Below are 20545 nucleotides of genomic sequence, written 5' to 3' on the forward strand. Positions count from 1 at the left end.
GCCTTCTATGCCAAGCTGCTTTCCAGCTGGGTGGCCCCCAGCATATATTGGTGCATGGGGTTGTTCCTCCCCAGGTGCAGGACTTGGCACTTCCCCCGATGAACTGCATGAGGTTCCTGTCAGCCCATTTCTCCAGCCTGTCAAGGTCCCTCTGGATGGCAGCATGACCCTCTGACATATCAGCCACTCCTCCCAGCTTCGAGGCATCTGCAAACTTGCTGAGGACACACTCTACCCCCTCATCCAGATCATTAATGAAGATGATGAACAGGACTGGACCCAGTATTGACCCTAGCGTATACCGCTAGTGACATTTTCCCTAGTCTTCCTTTTGCTGCTTATGTGCTTATAGAAGCCCTTCTTGTTGTCTTTGATATCCCTCGCCAGAACATACTCAAGTTGGGCTTTGGTTTTCCTAACACTGGAAACCTCTTCATTACATCAAGAATCCAAATTTGGGAATTCTATGTCAGGGCAGGGTGCCAAATAATGATTATGTTCCTCTGTATCTAAGGTTTCAGTCCATAAAGTGAGGATGGGATAACTTGCATTATTTGCTTACCATAACGGCATAACTTTATTTTGGGGTGAGACAGTACCATTTAAACACTATATGGTACTTGGATATTAGAGTAATGGGGGCCATGTAAAAAAGAAGGATCATCCATTGAAATTTAGAAAGTTGCATTTAGCTTATGCTGCTAAATAAAAGCTCTTTCTTTCTCTTTCCAAGCATTATTGGCATAATATGGTATCAGTAAAAATCAATCAAATTCTGGTGTACAGGAAAGTGATCTCAGAAAAATGAGCTTGTCTGAACAGATTTTTAAAAAGTTCTTATTTCTTGCTACTGCAATTCTCTTTGTTATTTTTTTAATGTCCTTGTGTTCCTTATAGTATCATTTTTGTATCAAGCAGTGTATCCCTTTGCATGTGTCTGTACTGGAGTCACTGCAGCTTATGTACAGACACTTGAATTAGCTTTAAACTGACAGGACTGTACCTGCAGCAGTATGGGACTGAGAGTGAACTTTGCCACCTGAGTGTTTATAAAGCTTTCTGACTGCATTTTGCAGTTGTCCTTGAAATCCAGAATGCTATAGCTACACTTATAACTAGCTTATAAAGCCTGTTTGGCTATCTCTGCATGAGGCATAGCCACTGTGGTTGCTTCAGAGTATACATACCATTTGATGTAGGTCCCTTGTTAATTGGGTTTTTTTGGTGGTCCCTTCCAGTTCAAGAGTAAACAAAAGAAGTAATCTTTTTACTCACATTCAGTAATAAAAAGAGCTCTTTTTGGCTAAAAATTACAGAGCCAAAATATATCACACATTTTAATAACATACTTGCTCATAATAGCATAACTCATACACCCAGATGGACTTTGAAATTAGACTGGACAAAAGACCAGGAAATGTTCTGTGGGGAATTAAGCTTGTACTGGCAAAAAGATGGAATGGCTGATCTAATAGGTATTTTCCATCTGCGATGTCCATGAATCACAGTTCCAATACACATTATCTTATACCCCAATATTTCAGAACCACTTGGCCAAACTGTACTATATTTCCCTACGAATATCAGTGGATTAAGGTGATTTCAAGTTGAAATCACTTGGGAGAACAGAAAATAATTTCCTTACACATTGTATTTTATCTAAAACACTAACCTTGTGATTCACAATATCAAGTGTTCTTTGAGTAACTGAAATTTCAGAATGAAGATTGGAAAATGCAAAGCATTCTTTTTATTCTTTATTTTCTAAGAGATTCTTTTATACATGAAAAGTTGTATGCAGAATTTATATCTATTCTTGGTGGATCATATACTTCAATTTGGAGATAAAATAGACTCATAAAACCCATATAAATTTCAGAAACAACATTTCTCATCATTTTGGATCCCTAATTTATCTGTAATGTTATAGAAATAGTGAGAACTGTGGTTTAGCAGAATTGTGACTAGATTGCTCTGTCTGTTAATTCCCAATCATATAGCTACATAAGGGTTGGGCATAATGTCTAGAATTTATCTCATCTAGCTGTAAACAATTGCAGAATCATGGATCTACCTTTGAGAAGCCAGGCCTGTTGGGAGCTGATGGGATTCACCTGACCAAGTGGGGCAAGAGGGTCTTTGCCAACAAGCTGGCCAGACTTATAAGGAGGGCTTTAAACTAGACTTAGTGGGGGAAGGGGATGGAGTTTTGAGCAACAGAGAAGAGCCAGGGGCTGCTGATGTATTAGGAACCAACAGGGAAACACCTGTGAAATGCCTCAAAGGAATTAGGACTTGTTCCTCCAGAAAGGTAACATGGTCCATAGCCCAGCTGAAGTGCCTCTATACCAATGCACGCAGCATGGGTAACAAACAGGAGGAGCTGGAAGCCACTGTGCAGCTAGAAAGCTACGATCAAATCACTCTCACTGAAACTTGGTGGGACGAATCGCACAACTGGAGCGCTGCAATTGATGGCTATAAACAGTTCAGAAGGGGCAGGCAGGGAAGGAGGGGCGGGGGGGATTGTTGTCCTCTATGTAAAAGAATGGATTGACTGCACAGAGCTGTCTTTGAAAAACAGTGATGAACAGTTTGAGAGCTTATGGGTAAAAATTAGGGTTCAAGCCAACAAAGGAAACCTCATGGTTGGTGTTTACTACAGGCCGCCCGACCAAGGGGAGCCTGTTGACAAAGCGGTCTTACTTCAACTACAGGAAGCATCATGCCTGCAGGCCCTGATCCTGCTGGGGGACTTCAATCACCCTGACATCTGCTGGAAAAGCAGCACAGCAAGCTGTAAGCAGTCCAGGAGACTCTTGGAGTGTGTCGAGGATAATCTCTTAATCCAGGTGACAGACAGCCTGACCAGAGGAGAAGCATTACTGGACCTGTTGTTTACCAACACAGATGAACTAATTAGAGAGGTCAAGATTGGTGGCAGCTTGGGCTGCAGTGATCATGCCCTGGTGGAACTCATAGTCTTGAGGGATCTGGGCCAGACGAAGTATAAAGTCAAGACCCTGAATTTTAGGAGAGCAAACTTTCAGTTGTTTAAGGAATTGGTGGATGGGACCCCCTGGGAAACTGCCCTCAGGGACAAAGGAGCTGAACAGAGCTGGCAACTCTTTAAGGACATTTTCCTTAGAGCACAAGAGCTCTCGATCCCCATGTGTAAGAAATCGGGCAAGGAAGGCAGGAGACCGGCATGGCTGAGTAAGGACCTCCTGGTCAAACTAAAGTATAAGAAGGAAATGCACAGGCAGTGGAACCAGGGATGCGTATCCTGGGAAGAACATAGGGACGCTGCCCAGATGTGTAGGGATGGGATCAGGAAAGCTAAGGCACAGGTGAAACTGAAATTGGCAAGGGATGCAAAGAATAATAAGAAGGGCTTCTACAGGTACATTGGCCAGTAAAGGAAGATTAAATAAAATGCACCCCCTCTGATAAAGAAGAAAGGAGATCTAGTGACAACCGACATGGAGAAGGCTGAGGTACCGTCGCTCAACACTAAGGGAACAGACACGTTCTTTTAGGGATCCCTGGCAGAATGATAATGGCACTAAATCATAGTTACAATTAAAGCTTTATTTTCTTAACAGGATATTATGATTAGTATAGCACAGAGTTTATGATTAGAATGGCACAGTATTTCTACAAGAAGAATCAGTATAGTACAATTTATAAGTAGCGTAATACAGAATTTATAATACAACTTAACTTATGGTTTCTAATCACCTGGACCCTCTGCAGATCGGGTCAAATCTTAATACTTGGTTTGCTGTATCAGCATAACAATCCTAATCTAGACTCGAAAATCATATAAAAGAATACAAGTCACTCACTCAGTCCTCGGAGGAAGCAGATGACGGTGGAAGCGTCCCTGACCACCAGGGGGGTCACAGGTCTCACTGTCCATCAGCAGTTCCAGTCCAAGTTCCCCACTTAGGACTTGTAACTGCTTGATTTTATAGACAGTGCCCTGTGTGCTGTTATGCTTCCCTGTTCTGTGACGGGGTCATCACCACCACCTGGTTGGCCGGGTGCCTGGGACCTTTCAAGGCTGGCAAGGAAGGGAGTAATCGGCCTGGCGCCCAGGAATCTTGAGGCTGGTAGGGAGGGGAGGAAGAAATATGTTTGGTTTGTCTACTTGGTTCACAGGATCTTCAGGGCCTGAGAATGAGGGGAAAGGGAATGAATACATGACCCACTCGGTCACAGAGAATGGCTGCTTGTGTTATGTCGTGGTTTAACCCCAGCCAGCAACTCAGCACCACGCAGCCGCTTCCCCCTTCCCCCTCCCAGTGGGATGGGGAGAAGGAAAAAAAAAAAAGTAAAACTCGTGCGTTGAGATAAGAACAGTTTAATAACTAAAGTAAAATAAAATATACTACTAACTAAGAATAATAATAATAATAATTGTAATGAAAAGGAATATAACAACAAAAAGATAAATAAAACCCAAGAAAAGACAAGCGATGCACAATGCAATTGCTCACCACCTGCTAACCGATGCCAGAGCTGTGATCCGCCCCTCCTGGCCAACTCCCCCCTGTTTATGTACTGGGCATGAGGTTCCATGGCATGGAATACCCCTTTGGCTAGTTGGGGTCAGCTGCCCTGGCCATGCTCCCTCCCAGCTCCTTGCACACCTGCTTGCTGGCAGAGCATGGGAAACTGGAAAGTCCTTGGCTTGAGATAAGCGCTCCTTAGCAACAACTAAACCATCAGCGTGTTATCAACATCATTCTCACACTAAATCCAAAACACAGCACTGTACCAGCTACTAAAAAGAAAGTTAACTCTGTCCCAGCCGAAACCAGGACAAAAGGGCACAGAGCCTATCTCACAAATGTGAAGTGATGGCTGCGTGCATTGCAAATAGATGCCGTGGGCGAGTGGGTCGTCCCCCATTACTGTGGTGCAGATTTGCACTGTTACAAGCCGCCCCGATTGGGACCCCAAAACTTGGGATGGGGACATTTGGCTGTCTTCATCCTCAGAGGAGGATGAGGTGATTGAAATTGCTATACCTCAGGTGCATCCAGTTTTAGAAATGCGAATAGAAGGGGGCGATGGGGTGTTGTAATGGTGAGATACTTATTGTACATTCAAAACGAGTGAGGTTCAGGATATGCTTCAAACATTTAAGCAGAAACCACGAGAGAGGCTTTTGGAATGGTTAGTTTGTGTTTGGGATAATGGGGGGGATTCCATCAATTTGTTAAAGCAGAAGTTAACTCAGATGGGAATCCTCACCACAGATTAGGCTGTCCATGGTGTTATTCAGGGGTTACATCAGGTTAATGGGAATGACGGGCAGCTGATAGAAGCTCCCTCTGTTTTGGTAGATTTCGCAAGCTGTTTCTGATGTATACCCCTCAGTGGGAGAGTCAGAAGCCAAAGTAGAGCCCTGGAAAACTATCCCTAAAGGTATTCAAGCCCTTCGACAGTTGGGGGCTGCTTGGGCAGCTGGACTATCTGATATTGGCCCCGATGATGTACAAGTACAAAAATCAACTAAAGCTGCCTTTTTACAGCTGGCACCCCTGCATTTAAAACCCACATTGATGGCAGTTGTTATGGCTGTGGATGGTTCGGTAGGGGAGTTGGTGACTACCCTCACGGAACTAGAGAAAGTGATGAAGGTTACCCAAGGAGCCCATCCAGTGCTCAAAATCTCTAGGGTCTTCTGAAGTGTGATACACCCCTTTGGAAAAGCAAATACTAGCAGTGGTATGGGCTCTGAAGAATACTGAGTATATTACTGGTACTTCGCCTATAGTAGTACATACCCCTATACCACTAACTGGGTGGGTGTGCTGGTTTTGGCTGGGATAGACTTAATTTTCTTCATAGTAGCTTGTATGGGGCTATGTTTTGGATTTTTGATGAAAACAGTATTGATAACACACTGATGTTTTAGTTATTGCTGAACAGTGCTTACACAGAGTCAAGGCCTTTTCTGCTTCTCACACTGCCCTGCCAGCAAGGAGGCTGGGGATGGGCAAGAAGTTGGGAGGGGACCCAGCTGGGACAGCTGACCCCAACTGCCCAAAGGGATATTCCAGACCATATGACATCATGCTCAGCATATAAAGCTGGGGGAAGAAGAAGGAGGCGGGGGGACATTTGGAGTTATGGCATTTGTCTTCCCAAGTAACCGTTACATGTGATGGAGCCCTGCTTTCCTGGAGATGTCTGAACACCTGCCTGCCAATGGGAAGTAGTGAATGAATTCCTCATTTTGCTTTGCTTGCGCACGCAGCTTTTGCTTTCCCTATTAAACTGTCTTTGTCTCAGCCCACGCGTTCTTCTCGCTTTTACCCTTCTGATTCTCTCCCCCACGCTACTGTGGGGGGAGTGAGCAAGCAGCTGTGTGGGGCTTAGCTGCCTACCATGGTTAAACCACAACAGTGGGTCACAGATGCATCCACAAGGGCACACTTTGGTGTAGCCCAATTGGCCACCCACTATAAATGGAAGTAGTATTTGCAGCAACATATGCTTGCAGGTAAACCCAACATTACTAACACTCATACTGCCCTTCTGGGAGTTGTTACTTTTACTCATTTCTCAGAACCAACAGAATGGGCAACGATTCCTCAACCAGCCATGATGATCTAACAGAAGAACGGAAAGATTTTGCATGGTTCACTGACAGATTGGCCACATACGATACTGTGGGTAAACAAACAGGACAAGTGGTAGCCTACAACCCAGAATGGGAACAAACATTATTAGATGCCATTGAAGACCAATCTGGTCAGTGGGCCGAATTTGCAGCCCATTTGACACTTATACAAAAGGGCCTGTGTGTGTATGCATATACCAACATTTACGTTGTTTATAAAGGGCTACTAACATGGATGGCCTATTCGGCCACACAAGAGTGGACTATTAATGCAAAACCTCTGTGGGGTAAAGAATTGTGGCAAGAAATGTACCACATCAGCTTGCAAAAAAACAATGTGAGTACTATCATTGCTGAAGGCTCTGGTGGCACCACGTTGGTATTAGCTGACAATACTATTCCTATATACATTTGTGGTTGGTTGGCCCTGGCTGGATGCCAGGTGTCCACCAAAGCCCCTCTATCACTCCCCCTCCTCAGCTGGACAGGGGAGAGAAAATATAACTAAACACTCGTAGGTTGAGATAAGGACAGGGAGATCACTCAGCAATTACCGTCACGGGCAAAACAGACTTGACTTGGGGAAAAACTAGTTTAATTTATTGCCAATCAAATCAGAGTAGGGTAATGAGAAATAAAAACTAAATCTTAAATCACCTTCCCCCCACCCCTCCCTTCTTCCCAGGCTTAACTTTACTCCCGATTTTCTCTACCTCCTCCTCCCGAGAGGCGCAGGGGGATGGGGAATGGGGGTTGCGGTCAGTTCATCACACGTTGTCTCTGCCGCTCCTTCCTCCTCAGGGGGAGGACTCCTCACACTCTTCCCCTGCTCCAGCGTGGGGTCCCTCCCACAGGAGACAGTCCTCCATGAACTTCTCCAATGTGAGTCCTTCCCATGGGCTGCAGTTCTTCCCAAACTGCTCCAGCATGGGTCCTTTCCACAGGGTGCAGTCCTTCAGGAACAGACTGCTCCAGCATGGGTGCCCCGCGGGGTCACAAGTCCTGCCAGCAAAACTGCTCCAGCATGGGCTCCTCTCTCCATGGGGCCACAGGTCCTGCCAGGAGCCTGCTCCAGCACGGGCTTCCCACGGGGTCACAGCTTCCTTCTGGGCACATCCCCCTGCTCCAGCGTGGGGTCCTCCACAGGCTGCAGGTGGATATCTGCTCCACCGTGGACCTCCATGGGCTGCAGGGGGACAGCCTGCCTCACCATGGTCTTCCCCACGGGCTGCAGGGGAATCTCTGCTCTGGCGCCTGGAGCACCTCCTCCCCCTCCTTCTTGTCCTGGTTTCAGCTAGGACAGAGTTAATTTTCTTCCTAGTAGCTGGTACAGTGCTGGGTTTTGGGTTTAGTAGGAAAATAATTTGATAACACACTGATGTTTTTAGTTGTAGCTAAGTAGTGTTTATCCTAAGTCAAGGATTTTTCAGCTTCTCATGCCCAGCCAGCAAGAAGGCTGGAGGGGCACAAGAAGCTGGGAGGGGACACAGCCAGGACAGCTGACCCAAACTGGCCAAAGGGCTGTTCCATACCATATGACATCCTGCCCAGTATATAAACTAGGGGAGCTGGCTGGGAGGGGGGATCGCGGCTCGGGAACTAACTGGGCATCGGTCAACGAGTGGTGAGCAATTGCATTGTGCACCACTTGCTTTGTATAGTTTAATTCTTTTAGTATTGCTATTGTCATATTATTATTATCATTATCATTGTTTTTCCTTCCTTTCTGTCCTATTAAACTGTCTTTATCTCAACTCATGAGGTTTTTTTCCTGATTCTCTCCCCCATCCCAGGGGTGGCGGGGGAGTGAGCGAGCGGCTGCATGGTGCTTAGCTGCCAGCTGGGGTTAAACCACGACACTTCTTCACTGACCTTGGTGTCTGCAGAGTTGTTTCTCTCACATGTTCTCACTCCTCTCTCCGCTGCTGTTGGTGTTGCGCAGTTTTTTTCCCCCCTTCTTATATATGTTATCACAGAGGCACTACCACCATCGCTGATGGGCTCGGCCTTGGCCAGCAGTGGGTCTGTCTTGGAGCCAGCTGGCATTGGCTCTGTCAGACATAGGGGAAGCTTCTAGTAGCTTCTCAGAGAAGCCACCCCTGTAGCCCTCCCGCTACCAAAACCTTGCCATGCGAACCCAATACAACGTTCCACTCCACAGATTATGACTGTATTCTCTAATAGATAAGCATCCATAAATAATAGTGCAGCAAATAAAGTCCAGGAGGACTCTACCGCCTCATCAACATGGTTTGGAAATCCGGTCACGGACGATGTTCTGCTGGCCTGTCTCTTTCTGTTGATCATCCTCTTCACATGGCAATGGCAACGGCAACGTCATAGATGGTGAGCATGGTGGTAATGCTATCTGGTACTGGTGCAGCAGTCAGTGTACTGACCAAATTTTGGAATGACAACAGCTTTCTTAATATAACACAGGTCGTGGTATTGTAATTCCACTGCCTATAAAATGCTACCCCAGGGTGGTGGGGCACCTGTATTCTAGGAGCTGCAGTGCCAGCAATTACACTGTACTTTACACCATCACTCCAAGGCTGGATTCAGAGTTATGCATGGCACATATGTCGAGCTAATCCTGACAACCCCCTTGTCACAGGACTGACAGGTTTTCACTCATTTGTGTGTTGGTTCTTACCTTGGTTAGGCATCAGTGAGTTAGAAAAAGCCTTAGTAAACATTCCCATGGCCTCTAAGGCCATGGGAAATGCCACCATGGACACTTTGTCCACCCTTCAAAACAAAGTATCTCAAGTAGCTTTACAAAATTGTATGGCCCTGGTTTATCTTTTAGCTTCTCAGGGAAGTGTTTGTGCCTTAATTAATTATAGCTGTTGTGGTTTTATTAACCAGCATCAAGGAACGGAAACCAACATTCGTAAAATAATGCAACAAGTGGCGCTCTCCCATCAAGTTAGCCAAGATGACACATCCACAGGCTTTTCTGATGTCTGGACATGGTTAACCTCCTGGATAACAAGCTTAAGCCAAGGGCTAGAGAAACTCATGGCAATACCTATTATATGTATATTGTAGTGCTTTATGTGTTTATACAATGTTTTATGCAGTGTTGATCTAGCCTTGCCAAGCACACTAGTAAGCGCATAGAAGAAACAAGGTGATCAGTCACAGGGAGGAGCAGAAGGAGGACAAAGAATTCAGAAGACTGGCAAAGAGACAGGAGTGTGTTGACAGATTCACCCCATTGCTTAGTACCTGCTGAACTTTAGCTGAACTTTGGAACATATTCGAAGTAAGATTCCTCAGTATTCTTGAACTGTGGCCAGATAAGTAGCAAGCGTGTACTTATCAGGCCAGGACACCTACTAAAGCAGATACACATCTTGTTGACTCCACATAGCTATATCATGCATCATACTAGTGCGCACATGCAACCTACACCCCCCCCGCAAAACCCTTTGAGACTGATCCCTTGCTGAAGCCTCGACCATGGACAGATGCTCTTCTGTGCATGGTAATCCCCTGTTGCTTCCCTGCAAGGTCCCAGGGCTTCCCCTTGCTGGAGGGATCGTGAGTATAATCAATAAATGTAATTGAATACTCATGCTTAGCCTGTATCTGTATCTTCTTGAAAGCAGATCTGCGAACCCAGCTCCTATTTCACATAACAGCTTCTCTATGAGGATATTATGGGAGACAGGGTCAAAGGCCTTCCTGAAGTCCAGCTAGACAATATCCACCTACTGCTCTCCCCTCATCTACCAGGCCAGTCACATCATCATAGAAGATTATCAAGTTGGTCAAGCATGACTTCCCCTTGGTGAATCCATGCTGACTACTCCTGATGATTTTCTCGTCCTTCATGTGCCTGGAAATGATTTCCAGGATTAGCTGCTCCATCACCTTCCCAGGGATCAAGGTAAGGCTGACCAGCTTGTAGTTCCCTGGATCCTCCTTCTTGCCCTTCTTGAAGATGGGGGTGACATTTCCTTTCCCCCAGTCTTCGAGCATGTCATGGTTTAACCCTGGTAGGCAGCTAAGCACCACACAGTTGCTTGCTCACTTCCCCCCCCAGCAGGATGGGGGAAGAGAAACAGAAAGGTAAAAGTGAGAAAACTCGTGGGTTGAGATAAAGACAGTTTAATAGGCAAAGCAAGCCACGCAAAACAAGGAATTCATTCACTACTTCCCATCGGCAGGCAGGTGTTTAGCCATCTCCAGGAAAGCAGGGCTCCATCACGCGTAACAGATGTTTGGGAAGACAGACACCATAACTCCAAATGCCCCCCCTTCCTCCTTTCTCTTGGCTTTTATTGCTGAGCATGAAGTCCTATGGTCTGGAATATCCCTTTGGGCAGTTGGGGTCAGCTGTCCCAGCTGTGTCCCCTCCCAGCTTCTTGTGCACCCCCAGCCTACTCGCTGGTGGGGTGGTGTGAGATGCAGAAAAGGCCTTGACTCTGTGTAAACACTGCTCAGCAGTAGCGAAAACATCCCTGTGTTATCAACACTGTTTCCAGCACAAATCTAAAACGTAGCCCCATAGTAGCTACTATGAAGAAATTTAACTCTATCCCAGCCAAAACCAGTACAGGGTACTTCTCCCAGTCACCATGATCAATCAAAGATTATCAAGACTGGCCTTGCACTTGTGGGTGCATCCCATCAGGGCCTGTCCAGTTTGCTTAAGTATTCCCTGACCTGATCCTCTTCCACCAAGGGTACATCTTCCTGGCTCCAGCTTTTCCCCCTGGTCTCTGGGCCTGGGATTCCTGAAGGCCGGTCTTGCTAGTAAAGACTGAGGCAAAGAAGGCATCCAGTCCCTCAGCCTTTTCCATGTCCTGTGTCACCAGGTCCCCCATCTCATTGAGCAATGGGCCCATATTTTCCCTAGCCTTCCTTTTATCAACTATGTACTTAGAGAAGCTCTTCTTCTTGTATTTGACATCCCTGGACAGATTCAGTTCCAGGTTGGCTTTAGATTTCCTAACAATCCATCCCTGGATACTCAGGCAGTGCCTCTGTATTTCTCCCAGGTTACCCATCCTTGCTTCCACCCTCTGTATGCTTCCTTTTTGTGTTTGAGTTTGGCCAGGAGCTCCTTGTTCATCAACGCAGGCCTCCTGGAATTTTTGCCTGACTTCCTGCTCATTGGGATGGACTGCTCTTGAGCTTGGAGGTAGTTACCCTTGAATCTTCCCACCAGGGCCTTATCCATGTAACTCTTCTGAGCAGATCTTGGAAGAGGCCAAAGTCTGCTCTCCTGAAGTCCAGAGCTGTGAACTTGCTTTTCACCTTCCTCGCTGCCCTCAGGATCCTGAACTCCACCATATCATGGTCACTGTCACCAAGGCTGCCTTCAACCTAAACATCCCCATCGAATGCCCCATTGTTGGGAGTATGAGGTCCAGCAGAGGACCTCTCTTCATTGGTCCTATATCACACTTGGGTCAGGACCTTGCCATCGATGCTCTCCAGGAACCTCCAGGACTGCTTATGCCCTGTTGTGTTGTCCCTCCAGCAGATATCGGGGTGGTTGAAGTCCCCCAGGAGGACCAGGGCCTATGAACATGAGACTGCACCTAGCTGGATGTAGAGGGCCTCATTCACTTGTTCTTCCTGGTCAGGTGGCCTGTAGCAGACTCCCACTATAATGTCCCCTTCGCCTGTCCTCTCTTTAATCCTAACCCATAAGCTCTCAGTTGGCTCCTCATCCATCCCCAGGCAGAGCTCCACTCACTCCAGCTGTTATCTCGTATAAAGAGCAACTCCCCCACCTCATCTTCCTATCCTGTCCTTCCTAAAGAGCCTGTATCCCTCCATTGCAACACTCCAGTCATGGGAGCCATCTCACCATGTCTCTGTGATCCCAATGTTGTGCAATTTGGTATACTACTTATATAGAACTTGTTTAGCATAACTTGCTTAGCATTAGTAGCTAAATTTGCTGAAGCCTTAGGCCGCAAGCTGTGAACTTTCACCTAGATATGTTGAACTTTTACCTAGTTAAATAAAAGAAGGCCACAGAGCTGATTCAAGCCAGAAGATAAGGAAGCTACAATCATCATCAGAAGTTGCAACCTTAGAGATAAGAAAAGAAACGGCCCGCCTAGAGACAATGAAAGGACCCAATGAAGAATGGGAAGACCCCAGACCCTAATATTACTATTGGTCCGAACTGTCACGTGAGCGGTGGGGAACTTAGATTGTAAGGGTATAATTGCCCAGGGATTTCTTTCTTCAGGGTCCCTCTTCGGAGGCACCCAGCTCAAGCTGTAGCGCTATTAATAAAAAGTACTTTTATAGAGGAATCTATCTTCGGCTTATCGATTCAGCGGAAACCTAGAGTCGAACCCTGTTATGGTGGCTGGCATGTGTAATTTCCATAACACCAACAAGATCATAGCCCTGCAACTGCTCAGAGATCTCCAACTCCTCATGTTTATTCCCCATATTGCATGCATGAGTATACAGGCACTTTAGGGAGGCACCCCAGCATATTGAGTTCATGGAGAGGATTTGGGGGATTTCTCCATAATGGTGCCTTGCAGACCCTTCCTTACTTACATGCAAGTGCTGGAGGTGACCCAGCTTCCACCCCATTTTGTTGATTTTTGTGATGCCTTCCTGTCACCTCACCCCATGTCCTTTACTCAGCAATCCTGTCTGTCATTCCCTCACAGGGGTGCTGGTTACTCCCTCCCTCCCCTATCATTCTTAGTTTAAAGTCCTGTTGTGGTTTAACCCCAGCCAGCAACTAAGCACCACACAGCCGCTTGCTCACTCCCCCCCAGTGGGATGGGGGAAGACAATCGGAAGGGTAAAAGTGAGAAAACTCGTGGGTTGAGATAAAGACAGTTTAATAATTGAAATAAAATAATAATAATAATGAAAATAATAACAACAACAATAATAATAATAAATGTAATGAAAAGGAAAATAACAAAGAGAGAGAAATAAAACCCAAGAAAGACAAGTGATGCAAATGAAAACAGTTGCTCACCACCAACCGACCGATGCCCAGTCAGTCCCCGAGCAGCGGCCCCCCGGCCAGCCTTCCCCCTAGTTTTATTGCTGAGCCTGACGTCATATGGTCTGGAATATCCCTTTGGTCAGTTGGGGTCAGCTGTCCCGGCTGTGTCCCCTCCCAACTTCTTGTGCACCCCCAGCCTCCTCGCTGGTGGGGTAGTGTGAGATGCAGAAAAGGCCTTGACTCTGTGTAAGCACTGATCAGCAATAAATAAAACATCCCTGTATTATCAACACTGTTTCCAGCACAAATCCAAAACATAGCCCCATATAAGCTACTATGGAAAAAATTAACTCTATCCCAGCCAAAACCAGCACAGCCCTCTTTTTGAGATTGTATTGTGCCTGGCCGGGATCAAGTTAACTTTCCCCATAGCAGCCCTCATAGTGCTGTGCTTTGTATTTGTAGCTAGAAAGGTGTTGATCACACACCAATGTGTTGGCTACTGCTGAGCAGTGCTCCCACAGCATCAAGGCTCTCTCTCCAAACCCTGTGTCCCGTCCCACTTGGTGGGTGAGGGTGAGGTTAACCTTTTGATTCTCTGTGCGGTAATCCGGAGCAATGACAATTACTCAAGAGGTTCAATCAGATCACAACTTTACTCAAAACTTGCTTAAAACTTGGCAGAAAACAGTGGATAGTGGCTTGGCAAAGCTTGTAACAGTATAACCACGACAAACTCCTCGCCACAATATCACCACGACAAACTCGCAATATTACCACGACAAGCTCACAATGATATTACCCTGACAAACTCGCAACGATATTACCCTTATGTGCCCAGAATAAGGTCAGAAAACAGAGAGAGAAAAAGAGAGATACAAGAAAAGGGGAGAGAAAGAGAAAGCAAGCTATCACCACCCTTGGATCCAGCGATGGCCTCTGCTCTGAGCTGTAGACCTCCGGTGATGGGCGCACACAATGTGACTCTTTGCAGTTGTGTCTTTTATAGTCTAAATCTCTGTCCACAGTCACGCCCCTTGAAGACTTATATGGGTTCATTCTAGACAGTTCTTGACATATATGGTGGTATTCCAGATGGTTCTTTATCTACTGAGCATGTGCGGCTTATTGGGGTGGTGGTCTTAGGGACTTTCCAAGGAGCTACAAGCCCCCTCCTCAGATAAGCTTTGTGTGGCCTCTGGCCATATGTGGTGGGTTCCCAGGCTGGTTCTGCCAGAACACAGGGCTGCACACCCTCCGGCACGCCCCCTGTGTCCAGGCCAGCCAACTTCTTGCTGAGGTTCCTCTTTGTTATGCAGACTGTACCTTGGTTGCTACAATGTTTGAGACATTGACAGACGTTAACTCTTTCAGTCCCTTACACCCTGCCACACCCAAAGACGAGTAGGCTGGGGGTGGGCAAGAGATTGGGAGGGGACATAGCCTGGACAGCTGGCCCAAGCTGACCAAAGGGACCATATGACATTGTGCTCAGCAATAAAAGCTAAGGGGGGGGGGGGGGGGCATTTGTTATTAAGGCATTTGTCTTCTGAAGCAAACACTGTGCCCACTGAGGCCCTACTTCCCAGGAAGTGGCTGGACATTGCCTGCTGATGGGAAGTAGAGAATAATTTTTTTTTGCTTTGCTTCCACGTGTGGCCTTTGCTTTTCTTTATTAAACTGCCTTTATCTCGACCCATGAGGTTTTCATCTTATTTTTACCCCCTGTTCCGCTGAGGAGGGAGAGTGATAGAGTGGCTTGGTGGGCACCTGGCAGCCAGCCAAAGTCAACCCACCACAGAGGTCAGCTGTCCTGTTGACAAAAATAGCTTTGCCCTGCTTAGTGAAGTGGGTCCCATCTCTCCCAGGCAGACGCTAATCTGCAAACAGGGTCCCATGGTAGTAGAACCCAAAACTCTGTCACCAACACCAGTTCTGTAGTGAATTATTGACTTGTCTTATTAGTGCCCTTCTCCTCGCACCTTTTCCCCTCACCAGCAGGATTAAGGAGAACACGACCTGGGCCCCCCATGCCACCCTTGACTATCACCCCCAGAACTCTTCAGGGGAGAAGGTGTTTTTTAGATTTGTTCTTATTTCTCATTATCCTGCTCTGTTTAATTGGCAATAAATTAAATTAATTTCCCCAGGTCGAGTCTGTTTTGCCCATGACGGTAATTGCTGAGTGATCTCGCTGTCCTTATCTCGACCCACGAGCCTTTCATCATATTTTCTCCCCCTGTCCTGTTGATGGAGAGGGAGTGACAGAGCAGTTTGGTGGACACCTGGTGGCCAGCCAAGGTCAACCCACCACAGGGGTGTAATGTTTAATATCAAATGTACTTATTTGAAGATAGTTGATGTTAAATGGCATTTCTGATCTAGCAGAGTGATTCAAAATGTACTGAAAATACAATATAAATGTAAGTTACACTTAGGAAAATACAGCAATTGCAATATACAGTTCAGTCGCGATACTAATTTGATTTATATTACCGGTGTCTATAAAATGCTCACCGTCACGACGCTGGGCGTCCCCAGTCGCCGGGAAGGGATACGTGTGTTGAAGCCAACTCAAGCCCGTTGCTCTCTTCAAAATTCTTTTGTTAGTTTTTCAGTTTTTATACTCTGTGTTAGGCTGAGCCATGCTGGTCTGGCTAACTCAAGGAGACATTCACACTCTTTTAATGAACTCAAGGAGAAACGTTGATACCACCAGTTGATCCACTCAACTGTTGATAGCTATTTATCTAAAACAAAGGTCACCCTCTGGTCCTCTTTGTGTTGAGATAAAGTCAGCTTTTTTGCCACAGCTGTGGTCAGTCACACCCTACATTATTCCCTGAACTTCACAGGCACATTGCCCATGCCCATCTCCACTGAGCCTTCTTCCATTGTAGGGTTTTATTGGTCAGTCACAGGACGAGCCTCACAGGAAGCCATGCAAGTGCAGCAGTGACCCAACCTGAGCTGGCCCTGGCATCCAATAACTCCATGCAAGACACCACCTCTCCTGTCCTGAGCAAACAAGGTTGGACAGGGCTCTGAGCAACCTGATCTAGTTGAAGATGTCCCTGCTCACTGCAGGGGGGTTGGACTAGGTGACCTTTAAAGGTCCCTTCTAACCCAAACTATTCTATGATTCTATGATTCTATGAAACACCATAACAGATGGAACCCAAGCCATAGACTAAATGAACTTAATGGACATTTTATGGACATTTCACAGGGGTGGCCCATAGACTAAGGGAATGATATCTGTGTATACATCAAAGGGTGGGAAGCAGGGTGGTGGTTATATTGGGTCTGTCTGGGATGGAGTTAACTTCCCCCATAGCAGCCCTCATAGTGCTGTGCTTTGTATTTGTAGCTAGAACAGTGTGGATAACACACCAGGGTTTTGGCTACTGCTGAGCAGTGCTCCCACAGCATCAAGGCTGTCTCTCCAAACCCCCCATCCCCAAAGGCCAGCAGGCTGGGGGTGGGCAAGAGGTTGGGAGGGGACACAGCTGGGACAGCTGACCCCAACTGACCAAAGGGATATTCCATACCATATGATGTCGTGCTCAGCAATAAAAGCTGAGAGAAAGGAGGAGGAGGGGGGGCATTTGTTATTAAAGCATTTGTCTTCCGAAGCAATCACTATGCATACTGAGACTCTACTTCCCAGGAAGTGGCTGGACATCACCTGCTGATGGGAAGTAGAGAACAATTTTTTTTTTGTTTCCTTTGCTTCCGTGCATGGCCTTTGCTTTTCTTTATTAAATTGCCTTTATCTCGACCCACGAGCCTTTTGTTCTATTTTCCCTCCCCTGTCCTGCTGAGGAGGGGGCAGTGACGGAGCAGCTTGGTGGGCACCTGGCGTCCAGCCAAGGTCAACCCACCACAGTCCTTTTTGGCGCCCAACGTGGGGCTTGAGACAACGGCAGCTTTGTATTAAGCGTGCTATAGCTATAGTAGTTATTAAGTGGCAAGCTCCTGTGCAGGTCACGGAGTTTGTTGGCTGCACTGCTTATCTCTTTATTTTGCTGAGCTTGGGAACATGTTAATAGAAATAATGGCTCTGTGCTTTGCCCTGGCATTGATGGCCTTGCTGTGCTGGGGGAGCTATCTTGTGGAGAGGATGAGGGAATACACCTCTTTTTTCGCATCTGGGATTGATGTGGGTGGTTTTATTGTGCAGGCTACCAAGGTCCTTGTTCACCCTTATGTGAGCTGTTTAATACTACTACTGTTGGTTTATTGTTGGGTTTGTGGGATCTGGTGTCATCCTGGTGTAGAAGGAGATAACTTGTTGGTGAGGTGATACTGAAACATGCCCTGAGGTGGCCGGTCCCTGGGTGGCAGGATGTGTAGAAGGATTTGGACAGGTTCTTAGGGCTGTTATCTTAGGGCGATTATCACCTCCCATAACCTGGAAACTGATGTGCCACCTGATAGAAGGGTGCCTTGCCTACCCCAATGAAAACCAGCAGCTCCTAGCACTGTACTGGGGCTTGGCCTGTGCCTATTGAGCCACAGTTCAGTACTCTCAGAGAAGCCATGGTTGGGACAGGAACCCAAACCACATCTGAGAACACCATGGTTGAGATAGGGACCCAAACACCAACTGCAGTAATTGTCCCAGTAAAGAAAAAGAAAACCTGGACACAGAGATTGATGGGTCCATATCATCAATTCATAAGGGAGGAGGAGAAGGAAGGGTCTGATCAGGAAGCTGGTCCTTCAGCAAAGAAACAGGAGGAAGAAGTGAGAGAAATCAGACAAGAGGCGGAAACTACCAGGTCCCTGACCACAAAAGAACTTCAAGATCTTCAGAAAGATTACAGCAGCCAACCAGGTGAGAAGATTGCTGCCTGGCTGCTCTGATGCTGGGATAGTGGGGCCAACAGTCACAAATCAGAAGGTAAGGAAGCCCAACAGCTGGGATCCCTCGCTAGGGACTGGGGAATTGACAGAGGAATTGGAAAAGAGGCAACAATCCGCAGTCTCTGGAGTCAACTCCTGTCAAGTGTGAAAGTAAGATATCCGTTGAAGGAAGATCCTGTGAATTGCCAAAGCAAGTGGACTACCACAGAGGAAGGAATCCAGTACCTGAGAGAATTAGCGGTGCTGGAAGTCATCTACAGTGACCTGGATGATAACAAGTTCTCCAAAGATCTGGATGACATCCTGTGTATATGGGCCATGTGGAGGAAGGCGGTCCAAAACACACTGGCATCATATTCTAACAGCTTGACGTCAATGTCTTATCCATATTTTGATACACCAACTGTGGAGAGAGCATGTTCCTGGCTCCAGCATTTTGAAGAAAATTTCTGTCCCTCCTCGTACCCATGGTCCAGTGCCTCAGCTGTCAGGGGTACCCCACAGAGCCAGTACCCTACTCCTCCTGGTCAGAGGGAAAGGAAGCCCCAGGTGTATGCCACGTGGCACGCTCTGGTTCTTTCTGCATGACCAAGGGGAGGACATGAGGAAGTGGGATGGTGAGCCCATCTTTAAGCTGGAAGCCCATGCACTGAGGGAGAAGACAGCTGCTAAGAAGGGGCCACCCGAGAAGGCTGTCAGCTCAGTTGCTGTAGAGACACAAGAAGGCAATCAGCGATCTCCCAGACATAGAAGAAGAGCTGAGAGCACCTCCCTAGATTTTGGCGAAGGGACCTCTGGTCTGGCAATGCAAGGGTCAGAGAGTAAATACTCCAACCTTTGGCCAGGAGGAGGAAGGGGACAACTGGGTTTACTGGACTGTGTGGATTCGACGGCCTGGCACATCAGACCCACAGAAGTATAAGGCTTTGGTGGACACCAGTGTACAGTGTACCCTAATGCCATCAGGGTACAAGAGGGCAGAATCCATCTGGATTTCTGGAGTAAAGGGGGATCCCAACAACTGTCTGTATTGGAGGCTGAGGTAAGCTTAACAGGGGAGAAGTGGCAAAAGCACCCCATTGTGACCAGCCCAGAGGCCCCTTGTATCCTTGGCATAGACTACCTCAGGAGAGGGTACTTCAAGGACCCAAAGGGGTACCGATGGGTTTTGGTGTAGCTGCCATGGATATAGAGAAGATTAAACAGCTGTCTACCTTGCCCGGCATCTCAGAGGATGCTTCTGTTGTGGGGTTGCTGAGGGTCGAAGAACAGCAGGTGCCAATTGCTACCAGGACGGTGCACCGGTGACAATATCGCACGAACCAAGACTCCCTGGCTCCCATCCATGAGCTGATTCATCAATTGGAGAGCCAAGGAGCAATCAGCAAGACTCACTCATCCTTTAATAGTCCCATATGGCCAGTGCAAAAGTCTGATGGAGCATGGAGGTTAACAGTAGACTATTGTGGCCTGAACAAAGTCACGCCACCACTGAGTGCTGCTGTACCAGACATGTTAGAGCTCCAATATGAACTGCAGTCGAAGGCGGCCAAGCGGTACGCTACAATTGACATTGCCAATGCGTTTTTTTCAATTCCTTTGGCAGCAGAATGCAGGCCACAGTTTGCTTTCATTTGGAGAGGTGTCCAATACACCTGGAATCGACTGCCCCAGGGGTGGAAGCACAGCCCCACCATTTGTCATGGACTGATCCAAACTGCACTGGAACAGGGTGATGCCCCTGAACATCTACAATACATCGATGACATCATCATGTGGGGCAACAAGGCAGAAGAAGTGTTTGAGAAGGGAAAAAAGTGATTCAGATTCTTCTGAAAGCTGGTTTCGCCATAAAGAAAAGCAAGGTCAAGGGACCTGCACAGGAGATTCAGTTCTTGGGAGTAAATTGGCAGGATGGACGCCATCATGTGCCTATGGATGTGATCAACAAGATAACAGCCATATCCCCACCAGCTAACAAGAAGGAAACACAAGTTTTCCTAGGTCTTGTGGGGTTCTAGAGAATGCATATTCCAGGTTATAGTCAGCTTGTGAGTCCTCTCTATCGAGTGACCCGAAAGAAGAACTAT

Source organism: Gymnogyps californianus, unplaced genomic scaffold (assembly GCF_018139145.2).
Source record: "Gymnogyps californianus isolate 813 unplaced genomic scaffold, ASM1813914v2 HiC_scaffold_53, whole genome shotgun sequence".
Lineage (NCBI taxonomy): Eukaryota > Metazoa > Chordata > Aves > Accipitriformes > Cathartidae > Gymnogyps > Gymnogyps californianus.